Source organism: Macaca nemestrina, chromosome 5 (genome assembly GCF_043159975.1).
Source record: "Macaca nemestrina isolate mMacNem1 chromosome 5, mMacNem.hap1, whole genome shotgun sequence".
Taxonomy (NCBI): Eukaryota; Metazoa; Chordata; class Mammalia; order Primates; family Cercopithecidae; genus Macaca; species Macaca nemestrina.
The window spans coordinates 154,153,440-154,161,186 of record NC_092129.1 but is presented as its reverse complement, the minus strand read 5'-3'; the positions used below and the strand labels follow the sequence as shown (position 1 = coordinate 154,161,186).

Here is a 7,747-nt window from a genome sequence, read left to right as displayed (position 1 = left end):
TTGAAAAAACTTTGTTTCTCAATTTGAGCTAACCATTTCAGGCTACTGTTTCAAACCAAAGTTACTGGCATCTGTTAAGCTAGATGTGTTGACTGAAGTATGAGATTCACACTTTTGTAAATGAAAAGCAATTTGATTAGGCAATGTTTTTCTAAGTGAAAGCAAGTTTACTGAGAATTAAGGAAACAAAAGAATGGCTACTCCATATAGCAGAGTTTTTTGTTTTTTAAGTGTAGACAAATATTTAGTGAAGATGATATTTCAATAAGAAAACTGGCGCTTGGGACATGCTTCCACTAAATTTGAGACATCTTAGACAGAACAAAGTTTTATTTTTGAGGCATTATTTTTATGGGACTGAAGTCTTGGAACTATTTGATCTAGTTACTGTATGTTCTCAACTGTGTTAACTCATTGAAAACAACATTGTTATTAAAGGTATTCACAAGAAAAATTCAGAGATACTGTTGCATCTCCTTTCTCTGTTTCAAACTGTTTTCTCCTAAGCACCCAAGGCTCTGTGATGTCTCAAACATTTAATCATTAATTTTAAAAGAGAAGCTTATTATGGAATCAGAAAAAAACTATTTTAAAATTCATATGGATCCAATAAGAGCTCATATAGCCAAAAGAATATTAAGCAAAAAAAACAAAGCTGGAGGCATCATGCTACGCCACTTAAAACTATACTATAAGGCTACAGTAAACAAAAGAGCATGATACTGGTACAAAAACAGGCACATAGACCAATGGAACAGAATAGAGAACTCACAAAAAAAGACTGCACATCTACAACCATTTGATCTTCAACAAACCTGACAAAACAAGCAATGGGGAAAGGATTCCCTATCTAGTAAATGGTGATGGGAGAACTGGCTAGCCATATGCAGAAAACTGAAACTGGACCCCTTCCTTACACTTTACACAAAAATTAACTCAATATAGATTAAAGACTTAAATGTAAAACGCAAAACTATAAAAAAACCCTGAAAGAAAATCTAGGCAATACCACTCAGGACACAGGCATGGGCAAAGATTTTATGAAGAAATCGCCAAAAGCATCTGGCACAAAAGCAAAAATGGGCAAGTGGGATCTAATTAAACAAAAGAGCTTCTGCACAGAAAAAGAAACTGTCATCAGAGCAAACAGACACCCTACAGAATGGGAGAAAATTTTTGCAATCTATCTATCTTACAAAGTTCTAATATTCAGAATCTACAAAGGACTTAAGCAAATTTACATGAAAAAAACTTCATTAAAAAGTGGACGAAGGACATGAAGAGACATTTCACAAAATAAGACATACATGTGGCCAAAAAAATATGAAAAAAACTCAACATCACTGATTACAGTAATGCAAATCAAAACCACAAATGAGATGCTATCTAATGCCAGTCAGAATGGCAATTATTTAAAAGTAAATAAACACCAGATGTGGCGAGGTTGTGGAGGAATAGGAAGGCTTTTACACTGTTGGTGGAAATGTAAATTGGTTCAACCATTGTGGAAGACAATTTGGTGATTCCTCAGAGATTTAGAAACAGAAATACCATTTCACCCAGCAATCCCATTACAGGGTATGTAACCAAAGGAGAATAAACCATTCTATTATAAAGATACATGCATGTGTATGTTCATTGCAGCACTATTCACAATAGCAAAGACATGAAATCAACCCAAATGCCCATCAATGATGGACTGCATAAAGAAAATATGGTACGTATTTACCATGGAATATTATGCAGTCATGAAAAGGAATTAGATCAAGTCCTTTGCAGGGGTATGGATGAAGCCAAAAGCCATTATCCTCAGCCAACTAACACAGGAACAGAAAGCCAAACACCACATGTTCTCACTTATAACTGGGAGCTGAGCAATGAGAACACATGGACACAGGGAGAGGAACATCACACACTGGGGTCTGCTGGGGGAGGGCAGTGGTAGGAGGAGCATTAGGAAAAATAGCTAATGCGTGCCAGGATTAATACATACGTAATGGGTTGATAGGTGCAGCAAACCACCATAGCACACATTTAGCTATGTAACAAGCCTGCACATCCTGCACATGTACCCTGGAACTTTAAATTAAATTAAAAGACAAGCTAAAGGCATTAACGAAAATAATTAGATAAAAAAAACTTTGATTTTTCAAAATCCTGAAACAAGTGTTTTAATTTTGCTTTAAACATATATTCAAATCCTTTAATACTGTTCCATTCCAGAGGTGCTGCTTAATTTCCTCTCTTGAGTGTGGCTTGGACTTAATGATGCACTTCTGATATGGTCTGGCTCTGTGTTCCCACCCAATTCTCATCTTGAATTGTCATGCTAATTGTAATCCCTGTGTATTGGGGGAGGGGCCTCATGGGAGATGATTGGATCATGGGTATGGTAACTCCATGCTGTTCTTATGATACTGAGAGAATTCTCATGAGATCTGATGGTTTCATGAGGGGCTTTTCCCCATTTCGATCTGCATTCCTCTCTCCTGCTACCATGTGAAGAAGGACGTGTTTGCTTCCACTTCTGCCATGGTTGTAAGTTTCCTGGGGCAGCCTCCTCAGCCATGCAGAACTGTGAGTCAATTAAACCTCTTTCCTTTATAAATTACCCAGTCTCAGGTATTTCTTTATAGCAGTGTGAGAACGAACAAATACAACTTCAAACTGATAGAGTAATGCTGACATAATAGTTTGTGACTCTGGGTGTAGAACATAAAACTCACTGCAGGCTCCCCCTTCTCTCTCAAGGTCTCTGGGATCATGAGCTCTTGGGGAAGCCACCTGCTGTGCAATAAGCAGCCCTGAGGCCTGAGGAAAGGTCCATGTGGCTGAGAACTGAGGCCTTCTGGGAACAGACAGCAAGGAACTAGGCCTTTTCCACAGCCATGTGACTGATTCATGTTTCATGTGAATCCTCAGCCCCAGTGAAGCCCTCAGATGATGCAGGCCTAGGCTGACAACTGGACTGCAACCTTGTGAGAGGCCCTGAGCCAGAAGCACTCAGGGAAGCCTCTCCTGGATCCCTGACCATCGGAAACTGTGGGAGATGATGAATATTTGCTGTTTTGAGCTGCTAAGTTTTACATAATTTGTTATGCAATAGTAAATAACTAATACATTTTCATAAAAGGGAATCTATTATTACGTTAGTTTACATTTGCTCTAAATGTATCATTATTATTAATATTATTGTTATTTATACAGGGTCTCACTCTGTCACCCAGGCTGGAGTGCAATGGCATGATCACCATGCACTGCTGTGTCGACCTCCTGGGCTCAAGGGACCCTCTGATCTCAGCGTCCTGAGTAACTGGGACTACAGGCATGAAGCACCACGCCTGGCTAATTTTCTAAATTTTTTTGTAGAGATGGGGGTTTCTCCATGTTGCCCAGGCTGATCTTCAACTTCTGGAGTCAACAAATTTGCCTTCCTTTGCCTTCCACGGTGCTAGAATCACAGGCGTGAGCCACCACACCTGGCCTAAATTAATTATAAGACATTAAACATGTAACTTAGTTTTAAAAGGTAAGAAGAATGTCCATGGGTGAAGAGGATGCATTTTATTACCATTCACAATGATCACTTTACTTGAACTTCAATTTCCAACTGTGTCCCAATTAAACACGAAAGGAAGATCCAGTCCTTGCTGGGCTGATTCTATGATGGCCTCAACAACCAGCTCCTGGTCATTCACCTTCCCCCAGTTATTCAACCAACTCTGATGTAGGTGCTGCTATGAAGGGATTTAGCAGATACAATTAAGGACCTCAATTAGTTGACTTTAGACTGGGTTTATCCTGCTTGGACTGTCGTAATCAGGTGAGTCCTTGAAAGGACTGGGTTCTTCCTGAGCATAGAGAAACACAGTGTGAGAGGGATTCAGCATGAGGGGTTTCCTTCACCGTGGGCTTTGAAAATGAAGAGGCTGTGTAGGAAAGAACGCTGTTGGGCACCAGCAATTGAGCACAGTCCTCCCTGTTCTCTACAGTGACAGCCAGCAAGGAACAGGAACCTCAGTCTTACAACTGCCAGGAACTTCATTCTGCCACCTCTGTATAAGCCTGAAGGAGGATTCAAACTGAAAACACAGCTTTTGGAAGCCCAGAACAGAGATTCTCTCCACATTTTGCCCAGATTTCTGACCAAGGAACTATAAGCAGATAAATGGGTGTTGTTTTGCCAGGGGTGGTAGTGCATGAATGAATTGATGAATTGATATGCACACTAGTTACATAAAATAAAATCTTTCTGAACTTTTTCAGTATTTTACATTTTATAATTTTCTGTGATGCAATTTAATACACTCATATTTCATTCATTCAGTCAACAAAAATTAATTTAATCCCTACGATGAACCAGGTGTACCCTCATATGCTCACATGCCTGACATTCCAGAAGCTTCACAAGACCAAGGTGGAGCCACTGGAATGTTTTAGGTGGAGAAATGACACACTGTGACTCACAGGAGCAGGACCACTGTGGAGAGAACAGTCACGCAGCAGGTCATGGGACAGTGCCAGAGCCACAATTCGGGAGTGACAGGGTGGTGGGGACTAAGGGGAGAGGAGCGCCTGAGGGATGAGAGGGATGGAGGGAAGGGCTGGAGAAGCAGGAGGTGAGGAAATGGAGCAGAGGGAAAGAATTCGAAAACAGCAGAATTCTTAGGTTTAAACACTTGTTTAATAGATTTTTAATACATCCGTCTACAGAGCCTCGCTGGGTGTTCTTTGCAGTTGACCTTTAATACCTTATGTGGGTCTGCCCGAAAACTAATTGTTTTTACGTTAATCAGATTTTAAAAATACTAAGTGTTCCTATAAAATATACACAACACTTAGATGTGGATACTTCCTAAAAGCAGGCAGTGCATGAGCACTGGTGAGGGGCACTGTGACTGCATTGAGTGCTTGCCACTGTGAGGTGAATAAAGTCTGTACTGGCTCCTGGTTGCAACATAAAATAACACAGTGGCTATTTTGTATTAGGAGATGTCCTGGACTCACAAAGAAACGCAGGGCTACGGAATGAAGGTAAATATAAAATACTACAAGCGGGAGTCACAGATACATTGTCTGGGAAAGTGAAACTTAGGAGCTTTGTGAGTCCTGTTGTACTGTTTTTAGACACATTTATATGTCAAGGGACCAAAGTCACATTTTCTACCGATTAGATTCCTGATCATTTAGGGATTACCAAGATTCTGCTACCCACTGTAGTTAATAAACAAAAAGCAAACTGGTCTCTGTTCTATCTCACGCACTCAGGCGCAACTTCTCCAGATTTAAAGAAAAAGAAAAAAGAAAAGAAAAAAAAGCCCTGTCTCTACACCTCCATTCCCAGGGCAAGCTCACTCTCTGGCACCAAGCTCTCCGGGGTGATTTTTCTTCTAGAAGAGTCCACTGGGACAGGTAAGGAGTAGGAGGCAGGGAGTCCAGTTCTGGGACGGGGAGTCCGTGATGAAAAGTGAAGAAAGAGGGATGGGGCCCATGCCGTGTGTTTCTCCCTGGTTTCTCAGACAGCTCCTGGGCCAAGACTCAGGGAAAGATTGAGACAGAGCGCTTGGCACAGGAGGAGCGGGGTCAGGGCGAAGTCCCAGAGCCCCAGGCGTGGCTCTCAGAATCTCAGGCTCAGAAAGCGTGTGTGGACTGGGGAGGCCCAACGTTGGGGATTCCCCATCTCCGAAGGGTTTCTCTTCTCCCTCTCTCAACCTGCGTCTGGTCCTTCTTCCTGGATACTCACCGGGCGGCCCCAGTTCTCGCTCCCATTGACTGTTGGGTTTCTAGAGAAGTCAATCAATGTAGCCAGGGTCCGGGTTCTAAAGTTCCCACGCACCCACCAGTACTGCGATTCTCCCCAGTCGCCAAGGATGGGGTCATGGCGCCCCGGACCCTCCTTCTGCTGCTCTCGGGAGCCCTGGTCCTGACCCAGACCTGTGCGGGTGAGTGCGGGGTCGGGAGGGAAACAGCTTCTGTGGGGAGTAGCTAGGGGTCCGCCCGGCAGGGGCGCAGGAACCCGGTTGCGGTGCCAGGAGGAGGGTCGGGAGGGTCTCAGCGCCCCCCCTCGTCCACAGGCTTCCACTCCTTGAGGTATTTCCACACCGTCACGTCCCGGCCGGGCCGCGGGGTGCCCCCGCTTCATCTCCATGGGCTAAGTGGACGACACGCAGTTCGTGCGGTTGGACAGCGACGCCGTGAGTCCTAGGATGGAGCCGCGGGCGCCGTGGATGGAGCAGGAGGGGCCAGAATATTGGGAGGAGAAGACAGGGACCGCCAAGACCAACGCACAGTTTACCGAATGAACCTGCGGACCCTGAGCGGCTACTAGAACCAGAGCGAGGCCTGTGAGTGACACCGGCCTTGGGCGCAGGTCACTACCCCTGCACATCCCCCACGGACAATCCGGGTCTCCCCGAATCTTCGGGTCCGAGATCCACCCCGAGGCCGCGGGACCCGAAGACCCTTGACCGGGGAGAAGCCTAGGAGCCGTTACCCGGTTTCATTTTCAGTTTAGGCCAAAATCCGCGCAGGTTGGTAGGGGCGGGGGCGGGGGCGGGGCTCGGTGGACGGGGCTGACCGCGGGCGCAGGGCCAGGGTCTCACACCATCTAGAGGATGCCTGGCTGCGACAAGGGGTCCGACGGGCGCCTCCTTCTGGAATATCACCAGCTCGCCTACGACGTCAGGGATTACATCGCCCGGAACCAGGACCTGTGCTCCTTGACCGCCACAGACACGGCGGCTCAGATCACCCAGCTCAAGTGGGAAGCTGCCGGCGAGGCGGAGGTTCATCCTCACAGGGGTAGGTACCTATTCGATGTGGTGTGTTTTCCTCTCTACTCTCAGACCCTCAGCCAGTATCACTATTGGCATTCCTGATCCACTGGCTCAGAATTTCAGTGCATTATCTGCCCGCGGGACACACCTCAGAGGGAAAGGGATGAAGCGTGGGCCATGACCAAGGCATCCCCTGGTCATATCACCACCTGCACCTCCCAGGGGCTGCCAGCCACACCGAGTCATAGACAGGTCTCTACAGACACAATTTAGTACCAGCTTGGATGAAGCCCTCTGAGGAACGGGGGCCAGCTTTCAGGATGTGCTGCGCGTATTAAATCAAAGACGTCTGTATGGTGCTGTGTTTACAGAAGGAAGAATACGTGGGTCCAAAAACCAAGAAGTTGAAACAGGTGTGGCTCCATGTCTCATCCCTTCTATTCACCCTCAGGGTGATTTTGCACTTCTCCTCTCCAATATCGGGGCTCTGCAGGGGAGGAGGTCCTGGTTTCCCAAAGGGGGCACCCTGGCAAGGAGACAAATGAGAGTCCATGGAACTACACGTTATGGTTGCCCCCACGGATGTTTGAATAGTATGTGTCCAGACACAAGCAGGTGAGAAGAGGAGGAGGCAGGGCTGCTATCACACAAGGAAGGCAGAAGTGTGTGTGGAAATAAGAGATCCACTTGGAGGCCTTATGTTTCCCCTTGTCCTGTTGTAAGTATGAGCAGAATCATCCAGCAACCGCAGCCTGAGAGGGTTTGATACTCAAGAGCCCAGAACCCTCAGGAAGGAAGGACTGAGTTATACACCTAGATAATGTCCCAAGGCTCCGCTCCTGTGCTCTGACATCCTCAGAAGGGTTAGTGCAGAAGCCCTGCTTCCCATGGGCTGTTCCCAGCCAGTGACCGGTCACAGCAGGCGCACTAAGGCAGGCCATTACTGGGAGACACGGGACTCCTCTGATGGC

General features: G+C 46.0%; 1 pseudogene; it reads right to left on the bottom strand.

Moving 5' to 3' along the window:
• Nucleotides 1-5,278: 5,278 nt before the first annotated feature.
• LOC139363072 (uncharacterized) lies at nucleotides 5,279-6,394 on the bottom strand (annotated as a pseudogene).
• Between the last annotated feature and the right edge of the window lie 1,353 nt (nucleotides 6,395-7,747).